This window comes from Argentina anserina, chromosome 5 (genome assembly GCF_933775445.1).
Source record: "Argentina anserina chromosome 5, drPotAnse1.1, whole genome shotgun sequence".
In the NCBI taxonomy this organism is placed as follows: Eukaryota; Viridiplantae; Streptophyta; class Magnoliopsida; order Rosales; family Rosaceae; genus Argentina; species Argentina anserina.
In genome coordinates, this window is record NC_065876.1 from 28,356,092 (window position 1) to 28,369,241 (window position 13,150).

The following is a 13,150-nucleotide window of genomic DNA, read 5'->3' on the forward strand; positions in this document are numbered from 1 at the left end:
TTGGATCAAGTTGGTACCTCTTGACTTATGACCATAATTATTAAGTAAAACGGTAAAAGTCCAATGGCTCGTGGCGTCTAATATCAGCAAAATTGGATTAATTACATTGGCTCAATGAGAGGATCCTGATTTTTTTTTCATGGCCTTTAATTAGTGGGCGCCTCCTTTCCCTCAATAAAACTTTGAATTTGTATTAATGTTATCATCTATCCAAGTAAAAGTTAGTCTTGTAGTGTCTAAAGTGACGATCAGAGGGGAAATATACAAAGCCTTAATTACGGCCACAAAAATGAAATCTGAACGAGAATAAACTCAATAAACAAGTTTAAAATGCATGCAATGTCTAAAAAAATCAGGATGATTTTCTATGCATTGCTTCCGAACACTCTCCTTAGCGTAGTCCAATGGATCTTATTGGTTGGATCAACATGTCTAAGACTACAATCACAGCATCAGAAATTTTTTTTTGAATGGGAATTATAATTATTTCTAACTGAAAGCGCAATGTAATAACAGATGAAAAGAAATGGTGATGTGCAAACAAAATGATCAAAAAATCCATCTTTAAATGTTATTCGATCATAAAAATTCTATACCCTTTCTCTACAATTTAAGAAATGGTTTCTCATAGTATATAATCTATAACATACTTGTTGTAAGCCAAATGAGGGGACTCTCCATAACAATAAAACAAATTTCAAGATGCACGAATCAATGTTATCATTTTTTAACGCAAAAATTGTGATAAAAAGATGTTAGTACAATCAAAGTCTACTGAAGGAACAATCATGAACTGTCAAGAAACAAGCCTCCTTTGGGAGCAATTCCTTTTGTAACAAAGGTTGTGTCTGACTCTACCTAGAGTAGGACATCAACCTATACAACAAAGATTAAAGATCAAAAGTTTTAGCCTCTGAAACAGCCATGCTCACTGCCTTCATTCAACACTGACTACTAACGATGACTACAAACTAAAAGGGAAATGACAACAGAAACTTAAATCCCATATGTGCAAAATAAAGCCAGGAAGAACTGAAACAGAAGGCATAGCTGCTTTTCAAATAGCCATTATAAGAGGGACCACGTCATTGATAGGATCTACTAAGTATGTGCCTGCGGGTTTTACCTCAGACAATTTGTATAGCTAATGTACATCAGTAAACATGATTAGACCCCTTTCAAATTTGATTTTAGTCCTATACTCTCAATTCAAATATTAAAATTATTGTACAACCGCGATAAATCTAGATCAATCCACTTTATTTCTTGGTGTCAAAATAAAAAAAGTTAGAGATTTCCCATTTGTTCAGTTAGCTTACCCATGTGCTAGGTTTTATCCATTCCCTTCTCAGTTGGCTGCACTTCATTTCCAACAGGCATGTCTTCCGCATATTTGTTCAAGAGAGTCCCACAAGTTGGGATTGTCAAGCAATGCGTCAATGTTAGCATCAGGGGGAATACTATCAACATCCAGGGACATAAAATCGAATGGTGAGTCAGTAAATCCATCACCACCTTCAGGGGCCACATCTTGAGCGAATCCAACACATGCCTTAGGTATTGCGTTTCCTTCAGGAATACCTATTACACCTCTATGTGCCATACTTTTACCTGAGAAACCTCAAAGATTATATATGTCTGAGACATAGGAATTGCTGGCACCTCTTGTGCTCCAATGAGCACATTAATATCCGAGATTTGGACCTGTCACAACTTCTCAAGAGTTTGTAGCCTTAAGAGAAGATTATATTTCTGAAATTTCAGGAAATGGCCCATGCCCTAAAGTAGGCAGGACCTCTTGAAGTGTAGCTCCTAACACAGGGCTTCAAGTGCTCCGACTTTCTACTGCACTGGATGATGATGTACCCTCACCAATCAAAAAAATTTCAAGATGGTTGCTAAAGAATCCAGCTGGGAAGAAGTATCTGGTTTCATTATCTGCATGAGCATTGCCTTTGCTGCTTCATTCATCAGAGACTGATACTTAACAATTTGTCCATCAGGAGCATCAGAATGCCCATTCTCAGCCTCTTCCTCAAGACCAAACTTCCCAAACTCTACACATGCAGCCACTGAATTATGTCCATGTGATAGTTGCTGTGACGGTTGATGGCTATGTCCATTGGCAGGTTTTCGCCAGTTAATACTCTTCATAAGATGTTTTTGACTCCTCAGAAAGCCCTCGTTTGCAAATTCCCAGCGGTCATGATCAACTTTCCCAAAACCCTATTAGCCCCAAAATTAAGAATGTGTTACATCATCATTAAAAAAACAAAAAGAATTACACGATTTAGAAAGAAAATGAAAGCAACAACAAATATAAGGAGGAATAGACAGAAGAGCATTCATAAAGGCGTAGAAAAAACTGCATCAACACTTTTAATAAAACCTAGAAAATTGACCAATTATAGCTTTTGTTTATTGTTTAGAAAAAAGACACACATTCAGAACTGCTAGAGCCTGAGGTCACCACTAAACTACATAAATTATCAATCAACTTAATTCCCTCTTGAAAACCATCTTTACATATTGGAAAACAAGATGTTGCATTTCATTCAAAGATGATCTAGGGGATCACTAAGGTTTCACAGTAAACATTTTATACCAAAACATTATACACTTTATGTCTTTAACAAAAACATTTGAGATTGACACCAGTAACGCAAATGAAATGAGGTTATAAGCCGACTACATCTTAAGATATATATATAGAGCCATCCTTCATGTAGGACCTAACCAATGTGCAATCCTATCCAACTGTCTAGTCAGCCTAGAAGCAAAAGCCAAAGAAAGCCCATGGGAAATAACAAAACAAACTCTAATTATGTAGTTCAAATATATGCCAAAATATTTATGAAGCTTACTTGGGGCAAGACAAATGTCCGAGTAAAGGCGATTGCATGGAATCGCCTAACTAGCCGCTGCCTCGGGGAAATTCCTGGATATGTCTCCTCTGATATCCGTAACCTTGAGGGTGGGTAATATATTTCTCTACCCTCCGACGACTCTTAGAATGGCACAATTCCAACCTTTCGTTCCCCTTTAGTATTAACGCTTCATTGTCTCCAACAAAACACTGTGGTTGGATTGAATAACTCTGACCAACTGATTTGATACCAAATGGCATGAAATATCTCCTCTTATCAATCCACCAAAAGCCATCAAATCCCGATAAAATAGCGAAGTCGGGTCCAATGACTCCAAGCCTCAGTCTACGGCTTGAGATTTCCTAAGGCTTGACAATATGCTGAAAACTATTTGTGGAATGCATGCTGAGCATTGTTTCCCCTAATAATTCTCCCTTCAAAGATGAAATATTCCAGACAAACGCCGCAGTCGCTCCCTGTTCAATTTCATAATTCCAGTCCTCCTATCCATACTGGTATTTAATTAGGCGCCACTAATCAGTGGTCAGATTAAAAATACTAAATCTTTCCAGATTTATATCTAGAGCTTGTAGAATGACAAATGCGTGCTCATGTCTCAGACGCTCATAACCAATGTCTTAAAAAAAACTCACCTTAAAGCTTGTCTGAGGCTTAAAAACCTCAAGACTTGGTCGAAAAAGAGTCTCATTTTGGAGAAAGGCATAGTGGCGCAAAAAACGTAAAAACGCTCCTCAAAGGCGCACATCTAGTTTTTTTTAACTCAAAAGACCCAAAATGGTGTCGTTTTGAGTGGTTAAACCTATTCTCTTCCTCTTCAAGAGCCACATCGCAAAGACACAAAAGATTAGATCATTAGATCATGATTCTTCTTCTTCTTCAGGAGTTTCGGTTGGTCGGGCTTTGAAGGTATGATACATAATTACACATTGCGTTAATTTGGTTAGTGATTTCATTGAGTTCATTTTATTCAATTAAGGCCTATGTTCCGTTTAATCAATGATAATAATCAGAAATCTTCATGTTAGGTTCTCTCTATGCTTCGTTCGGATGGTCTCCTTGGGTCTTCCTAGGCCTTTTGTTTCTTTGCTCTTTGGTGTAATTTGTCTTTCCTTGTTTGTTGTTGTTTCGATTGTAGCTCATGCTCTTGTTCCTTTGTCTGCCTTTGATTAATGAATATTCATTATTGATCAAAATGTGGTGGCTCTTCGATCCAAAACCCTCCAAGCACTTTTTTATTTGTGTGTGCTTGTGTGTGTGTGTGTGTGTGTGTATATATATATGAGATCTTATCATTGCTTTGAATTCGGATGTGATAACACCAATTGCCACTCATATATTTCTGTTTTACAATAGATTGCCAGGAACTAATTGACTTCAATTGGTTAGAAAACATTAATAATTTATAATTGGTTATTATCTATTAGCCATTCAATTTGAATTGTGTCCTTGCGGCAGATTAATTGAATTATGTTGAATTGTATCCCTGTATCAGAGTTAGGCTTTTGAATATATAATTGTATAATTGTGTCCTTATTAGCTTTTGAATTTGGATTATTGATAGGTAACAATGAGTACATCCGGTAGTATTTGTGCTAATGCTAGTGCTAGTGGTACTGCATCAACAAAGAGAGATGGTGCTTGGCAATGGACTACACCTATTCATGGCCACTTAACATATTTTCTATGGAGTTTCTATAATAAAAGATGTACAGGTGGCATTTCTAGATTCAAGTAGTATCTTGTTGGTTCACGTAAAGGAATCAGAGCTTGTCCGAAAGTTCCACCTAATATGAAGAGTTGGTGCATTGAAGCACTTAAAACAAATGAAGTTGGGAAGTTTGCTAAAATTGCACTACGTAGGGGATATGGGGATTGCCACTACAAGAAGAAGATAATGCGGAAGTTCAGAATACAGTTGTAAGTGAAAGTGGTAGTGTGCAACCAAGGACAAGAGGACCATTGGACAAGTATGTTCACACCACCGCGCGGCAAACTAATTTGAATTCTTCATTCAAGAAAGAAGAAAGGAAAAATGTGTGCAGGGCTATCGGACGCTTGTTTTACACTAGTGGCTTGGCATTCAATGTAGCAAATAACCCCTATTATTTTGCTGCATGTGAGCAAATTACAAATTTAGCCCCGGGCTTAAATCTTCATCTAGTCATGAATTGAGGACTTGGATTTTGAAAGAAGAAGTTGTGGATGTCCAAAAATTGATGGTAGTGCACAAGAAAGATTGGAGCCAATACGAATGCACCATTATGTCCGATGGTTGGACGGATGGTAAGAGTAAGGTAATATTAAATTTTTTTAGTCAATAGACCTAAGGGTACATGATTTTTGAAACCCGTTGATGCATCGGATACAATTAAGAATGGGGAATTGATGCTTAAATATCTAGATGATGTTGTGGAGGAGATAGGAGAGGAGAATGTGATTCAAATTGTTACCGACAATGCTTCTAACTACAAGTGGGCGGGAAAAGAACTTATGAAGTATAGAAAGAAAATATGGTGGACTCCATGTGTGGCTCATTGCATTGATTTGATGTTGGAGGACATAAGCAAGTTGAAAGTTTTTGTTACTACAATTCAAAGAGCCAAGCAAATTGTGAAGTTCATTTATGGGCACACACAAGTTCTTTCCATTATAAGTAAGTTCACCTACGACAAAGAGATCATTCGTCTGGCGGTTACAAGGTTTGCCACATCGTTTCTATCTCTTTAAAGTTTATATAAGCAAAAGAATGCTCTTATCACTATGTTTACATCTAAAGAGTGGCATGAATGTGGATGTGTAAGGCATAAAGATTCTTATGATGTGAGGAGGTGGATACTCCATGATGTTAGCTTTGGGAACCATGTTGATTATTGTATAAAGAGTGTTCTACCTCTTGTTTGTGTGTTGACAGAAGTTGATTCAAAAGTAAGACCCGTCATGGGATTCATCTATGAATTGATGGATGTCGCAAAAGACAAGATAGCTAGTAATCTAGGAAATGTACCCGCCAAGTATGCACCAATTTGGAAAAGAATAGATAATAGATGGAGTCTACAACTTCATCAACCATTGCATGCGGCGGGGTATTACTTGAACCCTCAATTTCGTTATGAAGATAATTTTAAAAACACCGAGCATGTGAAGAATGCATAGCAAGAATGCTAAGTGTAGAGTATCACGCTAATGCCGATGTATAATTAGACTTATATGACCGAAGGCTTGGTAGGTTTGGAAGTGAGATGGTCATTTCTACAGAAAAAAACGGTCACCCGTTTAGTTACTAACTTACTATTTTGCTTAAGTTAATGCTCTTTTGTTCCATGTCTACAATTATGTTTTTAGTTTATTGATGCATGATTGGATGTTAATTTTATATTTTTAGTGTTTTGGTGGGAAAAATATGAGATACAAACACCGGAGTTAATGAATTTTGCTACTTGGGTCATTTCCCTTACATGTAGTGCATCAGGATGTGAGAGAAATTGGAGCACTTTTGAAATGGTTAGTTTCTTTTCACTTCTAGTTTTGAAATGATAATGGTTGAAAGCCTATTGAAATGTGAAACTTGTGTATTGAAATTTAAACTTGTGAATTGATTGTTCATTGTAGATACATCCACAAAAGAGGAATAGACTTGAGCACAAGAGATTGCATGCTTTAGTTTTTATGAAATATAACCTTTTTCTAAAAGATAGGTCTATAAAAAATGCCACAATGTTTGATCCTATTATAGTGGAATAGATTGAATCGGATGATGAGTAGATAACGGAGATAGAGGACTCAGTTCTTCCCATTCATCCTAATTGGCTTGAGGATGGAGTGGAAGATTTAACATTGAATGATGAAGCGGTAAGGAGTGTACCAAGTGATATATACCAAAGTGGGTTAACAATTAGAGAATCTAATCCCCATGAGCATACACCTCCCCGTGAGCCTACTCTTTTTTTTTATGAACCTCCTCTTGATGAGCCTTTTAGAAATTACAAAAAGAAATCTAGTCAAGTGGCAAGTTCAAGTAAGTTGTAAATAAAGGCCTATGTTCTTTTACTCTATTACAATATAATTTGTTAACTTTATTATTGATTGTCTATTACATGTTTGTATAGGTAGAAAAAATATTTCAAGAAAATCTATGCGCATTGCCGACATTGTAGATGATGATGACATTAGACGGAATCCATATAAGGATACAAATCCTCTCTTTCAACACCGTGTTGGTATTAGTGATGATGATAGTAATGGTGGTGATGGTGTTGATGAGGTTGATGGTGGTGAAGATGGTAATGAAGATGATAATTTGGATGAAGATTTCCTAGTTGATGAGGATGATGATTTTGAAGCATGAAGCATATTTTAACAATTGTTCTTAATATTTGGTTGTTGAATTTTAGACTTTAGAACTTTAATTTCAAGCTATATTGGTAAATTTGTTGAATTGTATGGTTCTAGACTTTGTTAGTTTACTTATTATATGCATGGATGACAATTGTTATGTTTTATAAACTATTCTTCAAGTGATATGTATAAGAGTAATTGTTACATTTAAATAGGTTTGTTTATTATTTTTATGTCATAAGGCTTACGCCTTTTACGCATTAAGCATTAAAACTCAAGGCTCTCGCAAAAACGCCTTGAGATACGCCTTCACGTTTTAAAACATTGCTCGTAACCAAAACCAATTCTTATGTATGGCTCTCTGCTTTGCATCACCCTATGTGCTCTCCCCATGAGGGGATTAGTATGAATATGCTTTGCCTGGCATTTACAAGGCATACTAGCCCTTCGCAGGAACCCACCAGAGATTTAATCGGGAAAACAAGTCAATCACACATGATGGGAATATAAGCTGGGAAGTCACCCCGCCGGTTGTGAGAACAAAATCATGATACATTCATGTGACCTAAGGTACCTTCCCCATTAGGAACAATCAATAAGGATTGGGGTGTTGGATGATCACATTGAGGCACCACTTCTATGTGATACCTCATTCGAGGAAAGTCAGGGTCTAGAATGATTTCTCCAACGCCTGGAAACCAACTGTAACTATGCCAAACTTTCCTTTAAAATTTTGAGGAGGATAAGGTGTTGCATGAAATTTTTGATTTCCTTAAATCAAAATAGTCACCCATGCTTAATAGAGCAATCTTGCCTGTTCGAAAAGAGTGAGATTACACAAATGAAAATATAAAAATCTCTCAACCGAAAAAAGTGCACTAAACCCAATACCAAAGCCTACTTCTTTCTTTCCTTCTATCCAAAAAAAAAATCTACTTCTTTCTCAAGTCCACAACACATGAGTACAAGAAGAGAAATCCTCATCACCAATCTGCTTTTACCATTTTGACTCATACACTATGAAACTAAAGCATACACCATAAACCTCACAACTCTATATAGTTTTCGGCAAAAAATCCGATTAAAGAGTAAAACCGTGATCGAATTGTCTTAAAAAAAAAAAACCAGACTCCCCACCCTAAACAACAAACTTCGCCACACATTTACCCTACTCTCCATCACCCTAGCTAAACTTTCAAGTTAACCGAAACCCTACCATTAGAACCTTGCTAAATTGTAAAAATCTGACAAAAACCAAACCCTTCCTCATCCCAATGCCCAACAAACCACACCCAATGCTAATTTTCGGGACCATTCCCATTTCCAATGCTAAAAATCCCACCTTACCAAGAAAATCCCCCCACAATCATCAAATCTCAACCCTCTTGAGTCACTGGCTAATAGGATAAAGGACAACTAAGAGTTTCTGAGAAACTAAATACTTTTACAATCCGAATGTGAGAGAGGGGCTCTGCCTCAGGTGTGTTCTTGTTACGATGATGGTCAAAGCTGAAACGGATAAGGTAGAAGCTTTAGTTAGAAAATAGTAGGCTTGAAAATGATTAAATCTTGATGGTGAGGAAATGCAGAACAATGGTTTAACTTGAACAAGAAACAAAATGAGGTGGGAGTATACAAACACACAGATGAAGGACATTGAGAAAGATAGTACCTTTAGGTTCAAGAAATGTTCTTGAGCGAACCAGGCTCTTCTTCTTCTTGGTTGTCTGGAAAAAGAGTATACGACCCCTGTAATCAAACTGAAACCGAGGAATACGTAGACCAGAGAGCCTTATAATGAAAAATATAGAGAAAGAAACACTGAAAGAGAGACAATGTAGTATGATAGGGTGGTGTGATTTTCTGATAGAAACAAAACGAGGTTTTTGGTGGGTTTTAGTTTTGGAGCGAAATGCGGAGAATCTGGGTTTTAAAGGGTGAAGTGGCTCTTGCTCACGTGGCCAATAAAAAATAAAAATTGAAAAATCAATTTGCCTTTTCATCCATCTGCTTCTTTCTCCGATGTTTCGGCCTCTTTGTCGACAACGGCCTCCTCATTCTGATCCTCGAGACCTGGAGATTAGAGCTAGTGGTTTTGATTCTGAGGTCGAGGTATTTAGGATTGCCTCGAGAAATTTGCTCTTGGCCGGAAAACAAAAACATTCTAGACTATTGAAAGGTGAAGGGAATAGGGTGGTTGTGTCTGATGAGGAGGGCTACCAAGGGATGGAATAGAGAGTAGAGGTCGAATTATGATTTGATCTAGAGAGAGAGGAATATAGAGTTGAGGTCCAATTCTAATTTGACCACAGAGAGGAGACAACTCGTTTTGTTTTCGGGGGTATCAATCCAAAGAAAAAACGGTGGGGGAAAATAGGGAGAAAATTGTGGTAGTAGTAGTAGTAGCCTACTAGTAGGGTTATAAGTTATAACACACATGGCATGTTTAAAATTTATATTAATAAAGAGAATCAACAAGGATTAATATTGACTAACACTCAGTTGCAGTGGTCGAAACGAGCTGGTGCAGCTTAAGCAAGGTCTCAGGTTCGTGGTGTTGCGGATGCAGCACTAGGTGTTGGGAGAGTAATCCCCTTCAAACGGAGGTTGTCAAGCTTGAGGGTTAATCCTCATCAGTCCTCAAAGAGGGCCGGGTAGGGGATTCCTTTGCGCAAGTAAATAAAAAAAGATTAATACTATAAATTAACAAAAAAAATTAATAATAGCAAAGAAAAAAAGCCTAAGCTGCATGAACTCGCAATCGGCGGAGAAAAATTGTCAATCCACAAATCACAATGCTCTAGCCGGATACTAGTATTATAACATATCAATGACCGAACCTTATTTATTTTAACACTAGGTAATACGCCCCTGTTTCAGATTGTACCACAGATTGTCATTCAGCAAAGTTTTTGGTGGCCAAAGAATTGGTGTTTGGTAGGGTGTCACACACAGTGTTTGGGGGGTGACCAATGCTGCAATGCAGAGTATGTAAATCGTTCAAGATTTATAACTATCCATCCAATGTCCAATGTACTAAATGATGTACCTTTTCAGTTGGACATTGTTGTTTAACTGTTACTATGTTAGATCAAACTACAAAACCTTATGTTGTCACCTATATGCATTGGTTCTTTTGAGATCGAGGTCGTCGCAGTGATTCAAAAGCTAAAAATACTCTTGTATTACACTAGTGTACATTGGTAGAGCTAAGAACAACTCGAGAATGTTCGCTAGGCCCTCGAGAATGTTTGTTACTGTGGGTAGAGGCCTTCATGGTTATGTACTCCAAGTACTCAAGTCCTCTCTCGCCAGCCGAAGCGCGTCGTGCCAGCAGTTGCAAGCTGACGATGCCGCTTTCAGGCTCTGGGGGCTTAGCGCGGCCCCGATTTTGAAAACTAGGTCTTCAGGCATATCCGAATAATCCATTTTGTAGTACTGCTTCGAGGAGATTATTTTGTGATGGAGTTTGTCTCCCTGCTTGGTGTTCAATACCGGAAGCGATGGGGAACGATAGCGTTCTGATCGTCAACCTCGCTTTCTCATTCCATCAATACATATCTAGATTTTTGTCGATGTACGACAACTGATCGAGATTGTAAGACTGGCCGGGTTTGCAAATTACGTATTCGTAGGACTTTCGATATAAGAATAATTACTTATAACTCATAAGTCATATAACCCAAATCTGATGGGAAAATGAAACTTTTTCCAACACAAATAATAAGGAAAATTACAACATATTTTTGCTGTGGAAAGCTAATTCTATATAAATCTTTAAAATGAATGGCAAATTATAAAAATGTACCACCTCCCATCTTAAATTAGAAAAAGGTCACCATTTATTTCTCAATTATAAAAATGTCATCTCAATTGACTTAAAAATTAGAAAATAGTCAACAAGCATGGAACAAAATTAGAAAAAGTCAATTTTTCAATATTTTCCGAACTGTTTTGTCATTTCTCACTATTTTTCTTCTTTTTCATTCTTTTCCTAATTATGGCCATAACTTTATCGTCCGGCGATGTATTTGAGAGTGGTTGGTACCGTTGGAAAGATCTTTCTCCCCTCTTTCATTTGAACCCTACCCACTCCGAACTTACCACTGTATAAGGCGCAAAATCCTCGTAAGGGGCTGCCGCCGTCGATGGCGGTGCTCCAAGCAATTTCGGCGAAACCGAAGCTTAAAGTTCCATAATTCTATTCATGTATACTCATACCAATCTCCTTTAAATTTTAACATCATTTTGCATTTATAGAAATTTCCTCTTGGCATGTCACAACTGTTGTCACACCCACTGTCACACTACTTGTACATGTCACACTACTTGTCACACCCACTGTCATACTACCTATCACACCTCATGTCACACTAATTGTTATAACTCATATCACACTACATGTCACATCCACTGTCACACTAGCTAACTGTCACAACCCTTATCACACTACATGTCACAACTTTTTTCACACTACATGTCACAACCCCTGTCACACTACTCACATCCGCTTTCACACTACCAATCACACATGTTGTCACACCCATGTCACACCCCTGTCACACTAGCACACCCGTTGTCACACCTCATATCACACTAACTGTCACAACCTCTGTCAGTCTGTCACATTACTTATCATACTAAATATCACACTCTTTGTCACACTGTTTTTTGTAACTATGTTGTGACAAAAAGAAGAAGAAGAAGAAGATGATGATGATGATGAAAAGAAGAAAAATAAGAGAATGACAAGAAATAACGAACCTTTGTTTGTCGTTATTTTGATCTTGAACTTCTCAAATTTTCTTATACGATTCACATATCGACACTTATGTTGTTGTACATAACACCACAAGTCATATTGATTGTCACACTAGCTATCACACTACTTATCACAATGTCTATCACACTAGTATCATAGTATATGTCACACTACATGTCACAACATAAAGTTAGTGTGACTGGTAGTGTGGTTAGTAGTGTGATAGCTAGTCTGATATCGGAAATATTACATTCACCTTACAACCACACTGTAATAATGCATATCACAAACCACACCCGTTATCCATTTTACAAGTCAAGAAGCAAGAAAGATATTGGTGATCCATAGAGATATAGTGTGAAACTAATTAAGGAAGCAACTAGCACCAACCCAGAACTTGAAGGACTTGATGAAATGATCAATGACATGCCAAAAGAGTCTCACTGTGTGAGAAGCGGGCAATTGTTTCCTCCACAAAAATTCCTCAAAATCATAACCATAATCCAACACTCGGCAACCCCATTAATCAAGTCATCACGAACTTGATTCACCTCCGTTGTCTCACTCCTCGTCGCCGGCAACCCAGCCTGTGGTGCCACTGATACGGCATAGCCAACTCCGCAACCTTCCATGTGCCTCATGTCCCCGCACCTATTCTCTCGGTGCCTCCGATGTCTACCCAATCCCCGCACTTGTCCTTGCGCCTCATGACTTTTTTTATAATTTTCAAATTTTATTTGACTTTTTTACAAATACATGTATTAAATGTGACCTTTTTATAAGAAGCCCTAAAATGAATGCAAAAAGTTATCAAATAGGATGTACCTCATAAATATTTTGTTACAAAATGATCATGGATCTATAACTAAATCACAAAAAAAAAAAACTATATTTGATTTTGCTCGATCTACTCCCACGTACATCTATAGTTACATACATTTCTCCTCTTTCGGTCTTCATCCGCATTACAGTAGTTGAAAGAGAAGATCAGACCAGCTTCCTGGACGGCTGTACATCAAACTCAATCCACAAGTGTGATTTTGAAGTCATAGAATCGAAGAATCCTCTTATATATTCATGTAGTGATGTTAAGGTTGAAAAAACAAGGTGGCGTTACGGATCAAAATTTGGATATCGTTTAATTCAGTGTACACTAAGGACAAGT

At 37.5% G+C, this 13,150-nt stretch overlaps 1 protein-coding gene and 1 pseudogene across 1 annotated transcript in view; one reads left to right on the forward strand and one right to left on the reverse strand.

The window, feature by feature from the left end:
• LOC126793659 (ATP-dependent Clp protease proteolytic subunit 5, chloroplastic) overlaps positions 1 to 13,150 on the forward strand; it is a 135,434-nt gene that overhangs the window by 38,041 nt on the left and 84,243 nt on the right. The window lies entirely within an intron of this gene.
• LOC126795893 (heat shock factor protein HSF8-like) lies at positions 1,168 to 2,154 on the reverse strand (annotated as a pseudogene).